A 19,888-nucleotide genomic window follows, 5' to 3' on the forward strand; every position below is an offset into this window, starting at 1 on the left:
AGTCCCATTTCAAGTACTGAAAGGCCACAACAGGGAATCCACAGAGCCTTCTCTTTTCTCGGATGAGCATTCCCAGTTCTCTCAGCCTTTCCTCATTGGAGAGATGCTTCATCCAGCCCTCTGATCATCTTCACAGAACTCCTCTGGACTCCTCCAACTCACTCCTTCCTATACTGTGGACCCCAGAGCTGGACACAATACTCCAGGTGGGGTCTTATGAGAGCAGAGTAGGGGAAGATCTCTCTCTTGACAGGCTGGGCACACTTCCTTTGATGCAGCCTAGGACGTTTCACTTTCTGGAATGCAATCACACACTTCTCATGTGTGATTGCATTCCAGATGAGAGGCAGGAATTGGTGGATGAGAGGCTCCACCAATTCCCTGTATTTGTTCTTGGCAGGGCAGGGCTGCTCTCAATCTTCTCATGCCCCAGCCCATATTAATCCTGAGGGTTGCCTTAATTCAGGTATAGAACTTTGGACTTGGCTTTGTTGAACCTTGTGATGTTTCCATGGGCCCACTTCTCGAGCTTGTGCGAGTCCCTCTGGATGGCATCCCATATTTCAGGTGTGTCAACTGTACCACTCAGCTTGGTATCATCTGTAAACTTGCTGAGGGTGCACTTGATCCCTTTGATGAAGATGTTAAATAGCACTGGTCCCAGTAAGTGCCCCTGAGAGTATGATACCACTTGTCACCAATATAATGTCTCACTGAGACATTGGGCCATACCTTCTGGATGTAACTATCCAATCAATTCTTCATCCACTTATTCATCAATCCACCCATTTTCTTATGTGTAAACCTGAACCCAGTCATCACGTATGAAAACTTCATAATAATTCTTCCCAGTGCTCCCATTATAAGGTGGTTTTCTCAGACTCAGTTTAGATCAGAAAATAAAATTCTAAGAAAGATGTCACTCAACTTGCATTTGATAACCATGCATACTGGTACTGTATAACAACATGTTCAAACAGTGTTATGTAAAATTAAAGAGTTTATCATAACACAGTAATCTGCTTCTCATCACCATTTGCTTTCAACTGTTGCGAAGACTCCAGAAAAACATCAAACCCAATGATACTTCAATTTAGCCCAACTCTTATCTAATAGATAATACAGAGGCTTTGCTAACATCTTCCGTTTTGTGTGTTACCATCAGGATTGGATCTAAACATTTTATTTACTTCATTTATTGTCATTATCTTCCTCTTTGATCTTTGGATTTTTATATCCATAATGCAAACACCTTTCACGGTAAGTGTAGTCTTGCACCATTAGTGACCAAGATGCACTGCATGGATGTCAGCTCAGCTGTCAGTAATGCTCTAAAGGGTGCTCTAGGCTGGTACCAGATGAAGACAGAAATCCTGGAAGGGGGCTGGAATAATGCTAGGGATGGCTACAAGCACGTGTGAGGAAGCAGGGGGAAAGACAACTATAGGAGATGACTGAAATAGTCTAATGGAACTCAATTGGCTACAGGTGGGTTGTGTTTTCAAATTTTATTTTAACTGAAAGGACCACAGAGCACTGAAGGCTGAGAGTGGCTTGTATAACTCCTTCTATAAACTGAGATAAAACAACATATTTTTTGATCCCAGGACATTTTGTTAATATCATTAACAGTTTCAATTGTACTCCGTGAGCTGCCAAAAACCAGGAAATTTCTTACTAAGTTGGAGTGCCAGGTGATACTGTTTTTCCATGGATGGAGTGAAATGTCCACTTTTTCCACTGATTATAATCTTTTATTCATTTGTAAAGTTAAAATGAATACCACAGGCATTTGTACTGCTAAGTCAATCAGTCTGTGGATAGACATATGTGTGTACTTGTGCATATATGGATAAAACAGCTGAGAGAAAAAGGAGATTGACTAGTTAAGGGAACAAATTTCTTAAAAATGTGAGGGAGAAAGGAATGTTTGTGAAAGTTCTTACAAATGCTTAATAGTACAGTATAGACTATTTTAATGAAAATTTATATAGTGTAACTTTAAAAAACTATTAAAAAAAATGTGCTCTTTTAACCAGGCCAAGATAGTACAAACATTAAAAGAATTCTTAAAACATTTAAAAATCTTATGAGTGATCTCAGTATGGTCCCATTTAACATACCCCGGGGAATATGTGTATGAAATACAATGTGGTTTGAAGCTTTCCAAACAAAACAAACTTAAAAGAGAATACCATTTTTAATAGAAACTATTCAAATTCTCCCATAAGATAAAACAAAACAAAACCAGGTACGCACTGTACTGGAGCTAAGTATGCAAGAAAAAAGATCTTTGCTGATTAAGTGAGGCGACTGAAGGTTGGGTTTTTTTCTTTAGAACATTGCCCTCCCCTTTTTTGCACTGTAATTTCTTTCAACATTCTTTTATACAGTGTTCTTACTTTAATTAAGCATATACAGGAAGCAACAAAACAACCCAGAAAAAATGGGCAGTTTAATAAATTGTAATCTGGTGTTTTACTATATTAAATCCATTCATGTTGATGAGTTTTACTATGTGAATGTTGTCAGCTGAAAATAAAATGAAAACCATGCAGTGGCACTTCCCCCATGCCCCCCCCAACAGTTACACTCATACCACACAAGTTGAGTACATCAGGTGTAAGACATCATCCTGATGCATCACTTCTGAGAAATATGGGGAGGGAAATATCAGAGCTGAAATATCACAGCTGGCCCTGATTTCAGCTCCTGCCAAACACCTGCAGACTCTAAAAGGATACCATAACAAAACTCCACCCTGTGGCAAGAGGCCATCCCTTAACAACCCTTCCCTGACTTTGCATCACTATAAAAATTAATTTAACATTTTTTACAGAAACCTTAGTCTTCCTGTCCCAGAAGGCCATTACAGTCCCTTTAGCCATTTCTCTGAATATGCCTCAGAAAAAAAAGTCATAATAAGTTGAGTATTGAAATATCTGATAGCTGGCAATTATTTGATGTTTTAAGTTTATTATTTGTGGAAACTTATGAAGGTGGTAGTTTGTTTTTTTTTTTCATTAACCTTCAAGTTGTCTCTTATTTTGGAAGTCATTTCATATGTATCCTGGCAAAAATTTCCTAGCATCTGGTTAAAGCTTCTACGTTTGGTATTGTGAACATATAAAACATCAGAAGTTATAAAATGTGCAGGGTGTTTTTGTTTTGGTGGTGGTTTTTTGTTGTGTTTTGGTTGGGTTTTTTTAATTTTGTGGGTTTTGGTGCAGGTTTGGGTTTGATTATGGTTGAGGGTTATTTTTGTTTGCTGTTGGGTTTGGTTTTTTAATATGACCATATTTTAGTTGTTATACTTTGTAGAAATAGACTTTTGTGGCATATTGAGGGCTGTCCCAAGACAAATGAAATTATATTCATGTCCATAATACTATAGGGAAGCTTTTTACATGTAGAAGTTTCTGCAGCTGAAAAGCAGCTGATTGAAGGCCTGAGGTAATATGGTACGTCTGGAAGTACCTCCTAACAGACAAAAGGAGGAATTAAATTTTGCATGTGTCTATTAAATAAGTACTAAAACTGGTTGGAAATCATACAGTGGAATGTTTTTACATTTAAAAATGCCAATTCATTGAAAGTGAAACATCTGGATGAACACGTCTAAAATTAAACTGTACTTTGAATCAGAAATTCAGCTGTATTCATGCCTCTCTTGCTAACTTGAAAACGTGCAATGCCTGGCTTTGGTGTTTCAAGACAAATCTTTACTTCGATTTTTAAATTCTGTGCAATGGAAAAATACCACACCACCAGCCATACCCAACCCTTTAATTTTTTCAAGAGTAGCTCTTTTAAACTAAATTACAAATGTTTCCAAGCTTTTGGCCTGTAGGTATTTTATATAAGTAGATTCTGTTCTAAAGGGGAATGGATTAAGAAATAGAATGTATTTTGAAGAAGTAAAATGGAAAATCCAATTCCAATACTGTTTGTAGTATGTGATTTTCACATATACACAATTATGCAATATACATGCAGTATGAGAGAGTTCTATATTCTGATGTTATAGGAAAGTCTCAAAATGAAACAGCACTTGTATTTTGGTATGAGGACTATTGTAATAGGAAATGTGTTTTAAATTTTGGCTGTAGTGAAATCTGGTCCGTGACTGTGCCATGTTTGTGCATGGCCTGCCTCTGTTACAATGACTCATGGAGAGCTTATAGTGGAGAAGTCATGAAGAAAACCTGTATGTTTATGTTAATGACAAGATTTTGTCTGTACACTTATTTAATACACAACTACTGTCTAGATAAGAAAAATAATACTGAAAGGATGTGGTGACTGATTGCACGGACTCAGGTTGGTGAAGATACTGAGACTTTTATTGAGAAAAGCAAACTGTTTTTATATACTTTTTCAAGACATGGTATTTCTTTCTTTGTATGGTATTTTTCAGTAAACGACCTATGACACATTGCCACGTCAGCAACACACTTTAATGTCCTTGTATGGGGGGTGATCACATGCAGTTCACTCCTCCGGCAGGCTTCTCTCCATAGGGCATCTGCCACGTGGCATTTTTTTCCCCCCAAGGTCAGGCAGAGACAAGCTTCTCTGTGCTGCCATGGTGTTCTGCAGGCCTGTAGCTCAATTCCATTTTATCTCCCTCTACAAAGGGGTAGCTCAACAATTTCTGTTATGAGGTTTTGTTTTTGCTTGCCTTTAGCTGTACAGAATTTCCAGTGCTGGTTGTCTGCTTAAATCTCAAGTACATTGGAAACATTTCTGGTAAAATGACCCACTAATGGGGGATAACAAGCTTCCAGAAATATGGGTATTTTTACTATATCAACATATTCTGACAGCTAGTTTTTGCCTGGGAGCTCTTCTGCTCCATTTTAGAGAATTAGTTGTTTCTCCAAGGAACTTGAGCAGAAAGTCAATGGCAGTGTCATAGACATGCCCTTTTGTGTTCTGTGTTTTTAAGGTTAGTGGAAAGAAGCTGGCTATTAGTATAGAGGGCTGGAGTCCCACACAGTGCATGCTTTCACCTGCTGCCACATGTTCCACATGTCCTTTATGAATTTCTTGAGCCGAAAGGTGCCAGTTTTGCTTGAGACCTAGATAAGAAATTGTCTAACTACAATAGATCAAATGTTTAGGGTTTTTCCGTGCTTGAATTTTGATTTCTAAAAAATGCTACAATAAATAACACCAACATGAGAATTCACCACCAACTTTACAGTAGAACCTCTAATTCATGCACATAGTGGTATTTTTAAAACAGGTAATGTCTTTCTGCTATACCGTCTTCCTGAAGCATGCAGGATGGACTTGACTGATCATTGACTGATTAGGAGGGCATTTAGTCTGCCTTCTGAACCAAGTTGTTGTCTGTCAAATTCTTAATTCATTTGATTCAGAGTATAAAAAGAAGTGAAAGAGGTAGGAAGTTGCAGAAATATAGCTTCCTTTTTATAGAAATTGAATGCCACACAGGAATCTCTTCCTGCATCTGCCACACAGTTCCCATATGGTTTTGGGTTTTTGATAAGTCACTTCAATCAAAATATTAAAAGGTCATTTCATGTGTGTGCCTCATGTTTTGAGTACCTACCTTGTGATGCTGTATGCAAAATACGTAGCAGTTCTGAGTCCTCACAGATGTAAATGAAACTGTTTAAAGTATTTTTTGAGCACCTGAAAAATGTCATATTGTTAAAATAGCTGAAAAACCTGACATGGTGGGTTATCCTTAATTTTCTATATTTTGGCTTCTTGCCCATGACATTGGAACTCTGAGAAGCAGAGTTAAGACGCAATAGTTATGCTTCTGGAAAGTATAACTTCTCATGTGAGAGTACCAGAGAAGTTGGCAAATTAAATTCTTTATCATGTGATTTAACTGATGTATATTAAAATAAGACCTTCTGAGAAATAAAACCACTTTTGAACATCTTTACTGATTGATGGAGGAGCCTGACGGGAAGTAAGTTGAGCATGCACTTAGATTGCACTGCATTTTCTCTGCGCAAGCAAGCAAGTAATGCTTAGGAGCAATGCTTTTACAGTGCCCTTTTAAGTGTGTATATATATGAATGGTATGTCTTTAGCTAATACTATTTTCACTGAGAAAAGCGTGATCTATGTTTGTTATGGAGAATATTAAGTTCTCAAAAAAGAGATTTACTCTCATAAAATACTCAGTTGTGTTTAAAAATTACATTGCAGTCATGGCTGTTCAAGGACATGAAGAGTCACCTAGCCTTTCTGGGCATTTCCTTCTAGAAGGACACCTGTCAAAAAGCCATGCTTGGGTATGAAGCAAAGAGCCTATTTTTGAAACCTCACAGTCTTTGTTAGGCCTCAGTGTTAGGAGCCTATAACATGTCCCTCGTGCCTCAAACTCTTGGATTAGTTTCTGTACTTGCAGGAGTTACACATTGGTTCCCTAATCTTGCAGCTCATCAAAGTGGCATCAGTTGGTTTCAAAGAATTTGTATTTGGTGTCTCACACTATTAAAAAATGCCCTAGGGTATATTACTGTGTCCCACAGCCGTAGGGAGGCGGAGAGAAGATCCAGGAGGCAGGAACTGTGCAGCAAGATTGATTTATTTAATTATTCTACAAACTCTTTTATAGACTTTTTTCTTCATAGTCTAATTGGACAAGGATCAGCCACCCCTTGGGGGTGATTGGCTAAAATCCTAAAACATCCATTATCAAAATATTTTTCTACTGTACCATAAACAAGGCTTCTCAAGGTTGCAGCTGTTTGGTTGTTTACAGAACTCTGCTACCTCTTCTGTGAGAGAGAAAAGTCTCTCACGGACTTAGAAAATAGCAAGAAAATCCTTACTAGCAGCATTTTTGTATCCACATCACACTACCAGAGTATGCTCAGGATAAGGCCATCAAACTTTGATACACTGAGCTAGATGATGCATAAGTTCTAAGAAGTCCCCTACAGAGTGTAAGGCCAGCCCTCATTTCTGTTTGTATAAACTGTAACTGTGGGGCCAAAAAAGAATTTTTAATTAACCCAGTTTTTGCATTTATGTGAAGTTTGATGAGCGTTAAGACTGTTACATGTATGGGAAAGAAGGGAATAGAAGTATATGTCTATCTCATCAAGTCTCTCAGTCTGAAGTCAGTTTATATGCTGAAGTAATTGATTCTTTAGAAGTTGATTTTACTTTTTTTTTAATCTGAGCATTCACTGAATCATCATCACAAAATAGTACTGAGTTTAAACAGGTGTTCTTTGCTTTCCCCACAGTATAGAAATTGTGAGACTATCTATGGCTATTGGTTGCCTGACTCAAATAAGTATATCAAATCAAGAAAGAAAACACCATTTTTTGTTTTAAAAATTTTTTCTTAAGTAGATGTGACTTCATTTACTAAGCAATTTTTTAGTAGAATCAATATTAAACACTGGGATTTCAGACTAAATTTTAGACATGCTTCAGTATAACTCCCTTGAACAAAGGGTTGTTTTTAATGTTTCTTACGGTGTTTTTATTTTTTCAAAATAAATGCCACCAAGTTTTCTTGGTGTTCATTTGAACACAGCCTGGAGATTTTTTTTGTCTCTCTCAGAGACCATAAGGGCTAGATTTTATCCTTGGTCTTTATTACTTAATTGTTTAAAAACTAATCTATTATAAGTAGCATGGTGAAGCTTTGTAGCGTGAGTTAAGTTTTGTAGGCATGAAAATACTAATGATATTCTGGAGAATACATATTCCAGAATTATTCCTGTCTCTGTCTGGCTCTGTAGGGTACACGCATGCACGCACAAACGCATGGATAGCTTCAGTAATATTGTCGGCGGCAAAGAGGCAGGAAGGTTCTTTGCATGGTGTTCCACAGGAGCAGTTTGTTGCTTCACACTGTGAAAGATTCCAGAGGCAAGGACCAAAACAATGCTGAACTCAGGATTTTATCCAGGGGTGGGGAAAAGGCGGGACTAGGGGACGAGGACCAATGGGAAAGCTCTGGGGGAGTGACAAGGGGCAAGGGGTAACATCCAACCACGAACACAGAACTGGGATAGATTACCACAACAGAACATGGCATTCTGGGAGAGGCGTCTTTCCTTCCCTAGGACCGCTAAGTCTCTGCCACCAGAGACTGTCTTACCAAGAGCTCTCTCTGTCCCTTGTGCCACAGGCTAACCGGCCACCACACAGAGACTGTCTTACCAAGAGCTCTCTCTGTCCCTTGTGCCACAGGCTAACCGGCCACCACACAGAATCTCTCAAATGGTAGTAGCTACAGATGATGATATATGTGTTCCAGCAAGGAAGAAAATAAAATGGAAAAGCCAATGACAACAACAAAAACTGTGCTGAAACTGCAGAAACTCTGCAAATCAGGCTTTACTTATCATTTGGTCTGCAGTTGCTTAACCTGAGTGCTCAACTGGATTTAAAAATCTTAGTTCAAGCTATGACCTGTCATACTGAAATTACAAGATTTCCTGCACTCATTAGCCTAAGTTCATCTTGGAGTCCCACTAATTGCTGAAAAAAAAGGTGGTATTTTCAGATGAGATGCTGACGTGTTTATTTTACATTGTAGTTATGCAATGACATTTAAAGAAAATGTACTGTTTAGTTTTATGCCTCTTACTACCAAGGAGAAATATCTGAGCCATGAGAAGACGAGTATATAGGCTGAGTAGGAGTGAGTAGTTGAAGATACAGAGTTCCAACCACCACAGAAAGGCATTAATCAGTCAGGTAAGCTTTCTCTGTCATTGCCATTTTCTCACTCATCTCTGAGTGGTTTCATGTAGGTTTCTAGTATGATTCAAGTAGACAGTTGATGAGGAAGCAGGAAGTGTTTCCTCACTGTGCATGGCCAGCGAGGCCAGGAACATAACCATTGATTTAAAGAATTCATTCTAAGTTTAAAACTGCCTATAGCATTCAGATCTCAACACTCAGAGCAGCCAGCCACATGCTGAAATTTTCTTCACACTATTTTATTTGGCGAGTTAGCAGCCTTAGCATTTAATTATAACAATTTAAATAAAAAATGGTGTAATTTTGTAGTATATGTTTTAAGGGTAAAACTCCTGTTAAATTACATATAAATCTTGATTAATGTTGTTGAACTGGGATGATGATCTTCAAAACTTTTTTTAAGTCCTGAAAAACAATCCAGGTTTATTGTTAATTGAAAAACCCCAAACAACAACAAGCTAGATCTTGATCAGATTTACAGACAGAACTTTGGGATGATCCAGCTGAATTTTAATTGTTTATGGAGACACCTGAAACTCCTCATAGCTCACAGAATAAGAACATTAAAATGAAATGACATGAAAGGTCACCGCAATGTGAAGGTAGTGTATTAAAGGTGATTAATGGTAGTATTCAATATGAGATCCTGATTCACATGTGAGAGAAGACAGAAATCAGTAATTTGAAACCAAGTTTACAAATGATAAGAGGAAGACAAAAGAATAAATTGAGATGCCAAGCAGATGGTATTTACACTATGGATCCCAGTTTAATTTCTAAGAAAAAACAGTAAGTAAAAAAAATCCTCTTTAAAAACAAAAACTGCTAAGTTTCTCTCTTGTGTTTGTCTACCAGTGTTGCAAACACCATATGCATCTGTGATCAACTGTATGGATTGATGATCAGAGAGTTTCAAGAGTCAGGCTGACAACCTGCGAGGGCCGTTTTGAGGGGTTGCTATGTGTTTCCATGAGCTGGGTTTTGAAGAGAACCTTCTCTTAAATGTAGTCTGATGCTCTCTTGGCATAGAACAGGAAATTGTAATGAATTTTCCTGCAGTCCTCAAGTCACACCCAAAGCAGACATGAGCAGAAATGCCATTTTTTATCTGCAAATCTTGTTCTTCCAGATACTGTATTTGCACAGGTTCACAAATGAGGAAGAGAAGTTGAGATTTTTCTACTCCTTCCTGTGATGCTCAATACACCTATTTCTCTAAAACAGTTGGTCTCTGTGCCAGTCATCAAGATACAGGCTTTGAGTTTGAGAAACTCTTTAAATCAGTTATGTAATAACAGATTTTGTGAAAATCTCCCTCTTTTTCCTGATTCCCCTGAAAAATTGTGAAGTGAGAAGAATATTTACTGACAATTTGAGTGTGCAAACATTACCTCCCTTTTCTCCCCCGCAATTCCTATGTTGTTATTGTCCCTTTGATTTAAAAGACTTAGGAATCCCCCATCTTTCCATGACTTTACTGAACTGGTTTTGGATATGTGATTTCATTCATGTTGAAAACTAGAGTAGAAAATTGCACTGCCCATTTTTGATTCTTCTGTATACCCTGATACCAAGACATGTTAACAGAATACAGATACTTTCCTACTACTTTCATGGCATTGCTTTTCATCTTTAGGTATTTTTCTAACTATTGACTCTTTGTTTTTAACATTTCCCTTGTGAACTTAATACTAAATCTGAAACTTATGTTTAACTGTCTGTATAATACGTATTTTCTGGATGTAGCATTTATACCCAACTTACCCTATTGCATGGTATATCCTAGATGGAACTTAAGTTCTGTTGATATAGTATTCTGTATTGCTTACTCTCCACCATAAACTGTAATATTTGAAAAGACTTATACTTTGCATGGCAAGCCTTATTGATTGTAAGAACCTGTTGGATTTTTCAGTGTTAAACATTCTTATTTTTAGGGTGTAAGAATATGCATTTAATAGGAGTGCATACTTGAGGATTTCTAAGGATTTGAAACACAATATATATTCTTGATATAGACTGATATTCCTTTAATTGCCTTTTCTTTGTCTTAAGGCCTAACTTCAGTAAATACACTGCTAAAACTAGTGTCATTTATAAATATGTGTTATTAAAAGAAGGTGACATTTAGTGTCTCCACAGTGAAATTTCAAAATATTTGGAAATTTCTGTAACATGCTTTCACGTCTTTATCCTCTGAATATGCCCTTTCAGAATCTAAAAATGACAATGATTCTCAGCCAAACACCTATTGCAATTAAAATTAAAGGCACAGCAAGACTAGGGCAATTGCTAATCAAGTAGATATCTGACTTTATCGGAAGCAGGTTTATAAAAATAAAAGCAAATTATATGTTCTTGTGACATGTTTGGTCTTCTACAAGACTTTTCAATCCATGCATATTTCCTATTTTAGAGCAAAATGCAAATGCATTCATTCTCACTGTGTATGTTTTCCTTCACTTTTTAGATGAGTGATGGAAAAATAAGCATGAAATGAAAGCACATAGAGATAGTTTATATCTTCACAAGTCATCTAAGAGAGGGTGTAGTAAGAACTGTCACTGTGATTTCACAATACAAAACAGTTTTTCCAAACTTCTTGGCAGTTGTAAGTGAATTTTTGTTTTGAACACACCAAATTCTGTGGATACTAGCCTTCTGCTGCTTCAAAAGCAACACATGCACTCCTCACACTGTAGTTGTATTCTCTTTGAGATTATTGGCTTTGCATCAGTTTGGCCTTTGTCAAATCAAAGGAGCAAAAGCCAGTGCTGCAATCTTAATCGATGTAGCTGTCTAACTGACCATCTAAATAACCTCAGAACTCGGTGGGGTGATAGGTGAAACTGAAAAAGTGTTTACTTAAGTGTAACTATGGGTTGTATTTGGCTATGTCCTTAACTGAAAATTAATATGCTAGCCATGTGGATGTTAAAAAGACAGATTACATTAGATAGCCAGTGAATTTGGTTTGTTAATTCACTGTTTCCTTTATTCTGATGAAAGTGCCAGTAGGTAGCAACCTTTGGGTGGTTGGAAAGAAACCTCAACATGAGTATTTAACATTAAATCACAAATTCATTTATAGAGGCTATTATTTTACTAGAGGGCATGTGGAGAATTTAGTGTTAATTACTCAGTCTTGACAACTCAGCAGGTCACAAAAGAAGTAACAGTATTCTTAGATAGATTTTAGGTTTTTGTAATAAAGGTGTTTTTTCTAGATTTGTGTCAGGAATGTTTTTTACTGCTTCTCATACACATTTTCCAATTAAATGAGAAGAAGTAGATGTTATACCAAAGTATAAAATCTATGCATAGCAATTAAAGGCATGAAATTTATATGTATATAGTGTAATTAAGAATTATTTTACCAATTCTAGAATAAGAGAACATAGTCCTGCTGCAGAGGACTCTTGCCTGCTGCTCTGTGTGGTTACTTAAAAAGACATCACATTTGCCTGAAGTTTTGAGTCAAAAATTGCATGTAAAATACATTGCAACTTGATTTAACTGGATTAGAAATGATGAAAGGGGATAATGTGAGATTTGTTCTTAGAAAACCTCCATCTTCTTATTTATGCTTATGAAGTAAATTATGATCTCCTCAAGGGTACTGTGCCCCAAATTCCTGTTTCATGTTTAATTTTAGGATTTGCTCAAAGTCTCCAGAGAGGTTACAGAAAGTAATAAAAGTGTGTAGGGAGATTGCAGTAGCTGATAATATATCCATCATGTTTTCTCTGTTTAGTGCCTGCATGTTTTAGTTGGAGGAGATAAACAGTGAAGTTCTCCCTTCTCAGTCGCCTATATTGTAGTCATTGCAGCTGTTCTCAGGAGAATAAAAGACTAAGCATATTTGCTGACCTAACAATGTTTTCTGTTACCAAAGAAAAGGATTTTTCCAAATGTGTGTAGCCTCGTGCTGATATGTACTTTTCCTAGCGGAGAAGTATTTGACAGGTAAACATTTCTTTACTGTTTTCTTAAAAAACTGATGTTATGGCCTGACTCTTGCTCCTGTTAGGAAAACATAGCTTAAAAGCAGGCTGTTGGGTTCCCCCTGCTCCCTTTTTTTTTTTTTTTTTTAATATTCTCTGTCTTGGTCTTTTGCTTCTTCAGGCAACAATTATACTAAATACAATGGAACTAACTTTTTTAGTGAATTAATCACTAGAAGTATGGTTCTGGGAGAGATAAAATTATTTGTAATTTACATCAAATTAATGAAATAATTTACAATATTGTCAAAAGTTTAAATGTGAATAAAGTAGCAAGGGGACAATCAAGCCTTTTTTAAAAATTTTTTTATTTTAATATACTGTATCCTGGATCAAAAGTGAGATCTTAAGAAATGTTTCTCTTCACTCAGAAGAATTCTCACTAGCATAAATGTTGTAATACTCTATTATGATTGTGGTACTATTAAGATGGGATTTTTTTTTCCCTTAAAGGGGAATGATGTCAGTACTGAGGTTAAATTAATCCTAGTCATCTATTTTTCTGATCCAGTGAGCTGCCTACCAAACAGCTGAAAACTGCAAGATCCCCAGCAGCTACTTTGGAAAAGTGTAGCAGGAAGAAGGTCTGTCAAAGGAGTCTGGAAGTAGTTCATAGCAGAGATATATAAATGGTTGTGTTTAGTTCAATTAAAACATCTCATGCATCTTGTACAAACTAGATCTTTTTCTTCATACTGAGGAGATCTGAGGTTGGTTATCAATTATTCACCTGGCTTTGGTATTTAGAAACTTTAAAAATAACTTCATGCCAAATATAAAGTTCATCTTTTTAATAAAGTCTTGCTCACTTAGTGCCCCAAATATATTTATGAGCATTCTGACTTTCCATATTCCAGAAGGTTTATGCTAAATTCTAGATTTTTGGTAAAATGTTACTTTGAAAACACAAATTTGTAAGGAAATTTTGAGTTTTGGCTGGAAAACCCAACTTCACAGTCCCCTTTTTGTATTGTGGAAGTAATACATGCTTTTGGAACAGCTGAATTTTTTTTTTTTTCTTTTAAAGCTGACTTAAACTCAGTTAAATGTATTATGCATTTGAAAACAGTTCTTTATTTTTTTTTTAATTGGTACTGTTTTATACTGCCTTAAATCAAGATAAACATAATGATGAGTAACAGCAGAAGGAGGAATAGGAAAACTTTTATTTCATTTATATTCATTTTTAGGCAGAAACTTCTTAATAGATTGGGTGAAATTGGTTGTCTCCAGTAAGCTGACTATTTAAAGCTCTAGTTGAAAATGTGGCTAACTTCACAGGTTTTCATACAGGGGCAACAGATGAGTGTTGATCTGTGCATTTTCTTGCTTTTAAACACCTGAGAACCAGATATTTCTGCAAGGAGTGTTCTATGAGCAGTTTAGCATAGCAGGGCTTTGGAATATATTTTGTTGTTGCTAAGTAGATAAATACCAAGAAAAAGATAGTTACATTAGAAACAGTTTATTTTTTCAGATGGAATCTTCACCTGCTTTCACTTACTTTGGCCTTTTTCTAAACTCAAACAGCTCCAGGGAGTTGAATCTGAAAGATGCTGAGCATTTTTGACCCCAATCCATCAACCAGCATGCTTCTCATGCAGTGTTGCATTCACAACAGTGTGATTATTCATGCCTTTTTTTTTTTACATCTTACTAGTTTACCCTTTACAATGTTTAACAGTTTCCATTTCATTATTGAATTTCATATATTCTTCCCCTGTAAAAGATTTTCTTTTAATATTTTTGTTTCTGTTGTGACTTCGTGACTCAAATGGTTTGCTTGTGTTCTGCATGGATGAAAAGCTAGGTGGTGTTGCTGGGTTGCCTTTATTTTGGAATTGTTTGCTATGATGTTCATCCCTATATGTCTAGTCTGTTTCCCTCTGCTGGAAATACTGTCTGTTCCTCTTGCTGCTCTTTGCAATGCAAATTCATTGGGCCTTTTTATATACATGTGTGTGTCTATAAGTATATATATTGCCTATTTTTTTTCCGGAAAATTGCAGTTTTAATATCTAGATGCACTCATTTAATTCTCTGATGTGATGGCTGATACACTGTCATTTTTTTCTAGTATATTTTTTTGAGATTTAAAAAATTCTTTGGATCAAGGAGTGTGCTTCCACCATTCATTTACATGCCACATTTCTCTGTAGCACTGAATACCTAGGAACAATACCAGCAATGTTAATTAAAGGATATGCATCAATGCAAAAATGCGTAAATGCCCTTATAATACAGTAAAAATTCTAGCCATTGTACTATGTTGACTAGTACAAAATTATTTGTCCAATTTAGTGAATTTACATATTTTTATTAATTGGAAACTTCTTTTATTTCATGCAGTGTTGCGTGGATCATACAATGTAATTTGTGAGTTCAGCCTTTGTATACCCAGTGGTATGTCAAATACTGTCTGTTTCCATGGGGTCCCTACTGGGGCCAATATTGTTTAAACTCATTAATGACTTGGATGGGGGACTGAGTGAACCTCAGTATGTTTGCAAGTGACACCAAACTGGGGAGAGAAGTTGATATGTTGGAGTGTAACTGCTGTTCAGAGGGACTTTCACAGGCTGGACAAGCGGTCTAGCAGGAACCTCATGAAGTCCAAGAAAAGCAAATATGGTGTCCTGCACCTGAGACTGAAAAGCCTCAAGCAGCATTACAGCTTAGGGATTGACTGGATAGAATGCAGATTTACACATAGAGACCCAAAGATCTTCATGGACAACAGGCTGAAAAAGAGTCAGCAGTGTGTCCTTGTGAGAAATACTAATTCCATGTTGCACTAAATAAGTCCATAGCACCAGAAGTCCATGTCGACATGATAACAGGCAATGGGCATAAGTTGCAGCAAAGAAAATTCTGATTAGCTATAAGGAAAAAAAGCTGTGCCGTGGTTTTAGTTAGTTTTAGATCAGACATGCTGTGAAATCCTCATCCTTAGAGACAGTCAATATGTGCCTGAACAAGACCCTGAAAACAGCCTCTGCTTTACAGGAAATTTGGACCAGAAGACTACCAGAGCTCTGCAATGATCTACTAATGATGTATTTACAGTATGATTGCATTCATTGTTTCAAAGACACAAGCAGTGGCCTCTGAGTAGGCATGAAAGCTAAATTGTATGACTATGCAAATGTTTCTTAACAGACGATTGTTAGAGTGCAAGCAACAGTTAAAACGGAGAAGGAGAGGACTGTCAATATTTCAGTAGTTTAGAGCAAAATTTCAGCAGGCCTGCTTTTAATTTTTTCTTTTTACTGGTATCACTTCTGCCTTTTTCTGCAGTGGATGATTTTTTTTACTCTAAGAAATTGGATCAGTTTGCCAGCACCTGCAGAATAAGGAGAAAGAGATTTCCCTGCCCAAGAGATATATTTCTGAATAACTATTTTTTTCTTAAGTCTGAAGAAAAAAAAAAAAAAAGGAGGGAGGAAGTGATTTTAGGGTCCACTGTATTAGGGGAAAAAAGTTAAAGGGAAAAAAAAGGGTGCATAAACCAGACGGTTTTATTTAAAGCATCCAGAGCTGATAAGGGAAAAAAATGGAGATACAACACACAGGCTGCAAATGCAGTTCTCATGATTTAAATCTGGAAGGCTGTACAGTACATCTGTTTAACATCTTGCATTTTCAAGTACTGTGCCTCGAAAACCTTCTGTCACAGTGACACATGAAATAAAAGGTTATGTTATGACTTTCAGATGCAAACCTGTAAAAGTTTTATCTAATAGCATACCATCTTTTATTAACCCATTGCTGCTGCTCACCTATAATTCTCTTTTGCCAGTGATGTTGTGAGAGTTTCTATTGTATAATAAATGTCAACTCTGACTGCAACAGTAGTTTTGTAATTGCATTAAATTACTTATTTGCTGTATGTAAATGAAAAATTTACATCTCCGTATACCTTCTCATCTATTTTCCCTATTGCTCTTATTATTCAGCTATATAATTTTTTTGATTAAAGAAATGGAAAAAATTATTCTATTTCTGTCATAACCTTTGAGAACAATCAGAGTGGCTCAGAATAATTTAAAGTTTCAAGATTTGTGATACCAAAAGGGATAAAATACTGGAGTGGCTTAAAGATAGTATTCTTTATTCAGAGCTCTGATTTTAAGGCTACAAAGTTAAAATAAATAAGAGTATAATGGTTGCCTGTCATTCATTTTTGGTACTTCTGCATCTCAGAATTTGAAAAAAAATATCAATCTCTGCTCACAGGACAAAGGTATTGCATAAAAGTGGTGCTGTCAAAATCTTGACAGAGCTGTGCTAGGAGGTGTTTATCAGGCTAGGCTGAAGTTTGCTTAGCTATAGAAAATGTGATTAGTACATGAGGGGTTCTTCGGTGTTCTACACAGCAATTACTCAGGAGCTGAAGGAGTGTTATGATACATTTACTGGAAAAATTCTTTTAACCTCTTAATATGGAATCTGGAGCAAATTGCTCTGGCTTGCCCACTCCTGGCATATTAGTACCAATATTGCACATTGAGTCAAAGAGAAAGGAGGGGCTTTATCCCTCAGAAATGCTTCATACCTTGCCAGATCAGATCTAAACACAATGACTGAAGTCTGGTGGTTCCAAAAGTAGAGCCTGGAGGTTGATCATAATGTTTGTCAGTTCCGTGTTTTTTCAGAGTGACCTTGGTTCAGTTATTCAGCTAGGCAGTGCTGTGTTTTCCATACTTACAAAATATGGAGAGTAATATTTACCTTGCTGAAACATGCTTTATTCACTGTCTGCCAAGCACTTTAGAGGTCTTTGGCTGAAATCTCAATGAGTGCTGCTATTTAATATGTTGAAGTGTGATTTGTTGGTTTTCTTTACAAGGCACAGATGGTCCCCCAGAAACAATGGTAATTTCTTTACCTCAAGGAGCTGATGCCATGCATACAGCAGAAACATCACAACAGTGAGCTCTGCTGTATGACCTACAGTGAGTGGGTGTGTGAAAGAGAGAGAGATAGCATTTCCTTCATAGACATACACACCCTCTGACCCAGACTAGGGAAGAATCTGCTTTGCAGAAGGTTTGCTTCAAGGGATTTTCCACATGTATTTTATTATGTTAAAGCTGATAGTGGTGACAAGTTGCACATTAAGTAACTGTTTCTTCAAAAATGTCCTGTTTATATTCTCTTTAGGAAAAGTGATGTAATACCGAGTTTCTCAGATAAACAAAGTAATTCGGTTATAGAGTATGTTACTATTGCATATGAACCTTGCTCTCATCTGCCCCGTACCTATTCATTTTAGGCCTCTGGCTTTATACGATGATTACTTGCATGTTTAGGGACAAATGTATTCATATTCACTAAGTTAGTAGCCAGGTTTTCACCAGGGAAATAAGTTTAGTTTGCTGTTAGTAATTTGGTTTCAAAAATATCGGCAAGGACTTCGACATAAGAGTCAGTGAAGCATGTGGTCCTAATCATTCCTTAAGAAGGAGACATGGTCTATTTTCCATTAGCAATGGTGCTTACAGAAAATGAGTAAATAAGAATGAAATTTACACATGTATTATAACTTTAGTGTGTGTATATGCATTCAAACATGCATGTGCATGTGTATTCTTAGGCATACTCCCAGTGAGTGTAACATGATGACTGCTGTAACAGACCCAGCCTTGGAGGACAAGGTGGTTGGTATGAATTGGAAAAATGCAGCTGTTTACAAATTAATTTTTCCTCCCCTTCCCAAGGCAGCAAAGTTCAAAATGTACGTTTGCATCAAGTACCTGGCATGAAAGAGCTACAGTCAAATTTCTTGTAGTGGTGTTAGTCTTTTAATATAGCCCTTACTCAGAATTCATAATGGCAGAATTGTAGCCCCCACCCCTTGCAACATGCTGTTCCAGTACACAGAGACCAGCCTTAGCTGGACTGGTCATATAGAGTATGGCACTGGGAAACTGAAGTATAGAGAACCATAGTTGGTAGGAGCTGTTTTATCCCATTGAATCATGAGGGCACCAAGAGTCTTTCTGTTGCTGCCTTACCCACTTCCCTCTTAGAAGAATTGCCATAGGAGGATATATTGACTGTCAAAAATTAAGTCCTGTTTCTCCTTTGCCTTCTTGCAACCTTCCCACTGTTGTACCTGGAGCCTTCCAATGGCAGAGCAGCAAAGGAGAGCCCTATTCTGCACTCCTCATTGTTAGGTTCCTGTGGGACATTGGAGTTGTGGCCTGGATATTATTTCCACTTTCTCTGGTTTTGGCTAACTTTGTCATGCTTGATGCTCTATAATGCACAAGATAAAAACCACGTGAGAAAGCAGTGCTTGGTTCTGCCTTGAGCATATTTTGAGTAGACCAGGTGTGAAGCAGAATGTGAACTACAACTTTTTTAGTGAAGCATTCTGCCTCAGCTTTCTCCCCTAAATTTGCTTCTGAGGTAGCCTGTTGAAAGCTGACTGAAAATATTCCTCTTCTGATGCTGCTATGAGCAGCATATAACCTACAGTTGTATGTTGGGATATACAATAGATAGGGATGACAAAATAATTGGGATGACAAAATGCCTACGAAAGGACACAACACTCCATGATTTTCTTCTAGGCTTGGTAATGTCTGTGTTGTTACATCAATCTTGGTCATTTCTTTGTTTTTTAATTTGTATAGACCACTACATATGATCTTGCTAATTGCTAACTGGGAACTATCTTAATAGTATATTTCAAAGATAAGAATGCTAAAAGTTCATTCACAGAATTTTGGAAGTTTTTGAATAAAGGAAGCTTCCTTTCTTTCACAAGCACTGAAGCTGCTTCATATTTGACTAAAAGTAAATTCAAGAACTGAATTTACTTATTGTTTAATTTATTATTTTCATACACTGTTGTTTGGAGTTTTGTTTGGTTTTGGTTGGTTTTTTTTTTTTTGTGGTTGGAATAAAGAGTCAGGGGAAAACCTGTGCTTTTCTTTTTTCCTTTTTTTTCCCTTTTTTTTTTAGAAATACAAGCTAACTAAAATTAAATTATGGTTTTCAAGAAGAGATCAATTTTTCAGGTACCACTGTAGATTTTTGTCATTTTCTCCTCTCTTGTGAGTTTTTTATTGGAGATTTAATGGCATGCTCAATCTGGCATCCTCAGAATGGGCAGGTTCAAGGCTGCAATAGAAAAACATTTAGGTTCCACTGCTTAGGCA

At 36.7% G+C, this 19,888-nt stretch overlaps 1 protein-coding gene across 2 annotated transcripts in view; it reads left to right on the forward strand.

Annotated features, from left to right (window-relative positions):
- The window catches only part of SUGCT (succinyl-CoA:glutarate-CoA transferase), a 346,089-nt gene that overhangs the window by 150,779 nt on the left and 175,422 nt on the right, over positions 1-19,888 (forward strand). The window lies entirely within an intron of this gene.

This window comes from Corvus brachyrhynchos, unplaced genomic scaffold, assembly GCF_000691975.1.
Source record: "Corvus brachyrhynchos isolate BGI_N302 unplaced genomic scaffold, ASM69197v1 scaffold94, whole genome shotgun sequence".
NCBI classification, from domain to species: Eukaryota; Metazoa; Chordata; class Aves; order Passeriformes; family Corvidae; genus Corvus; species Corvus brachyrhynchos.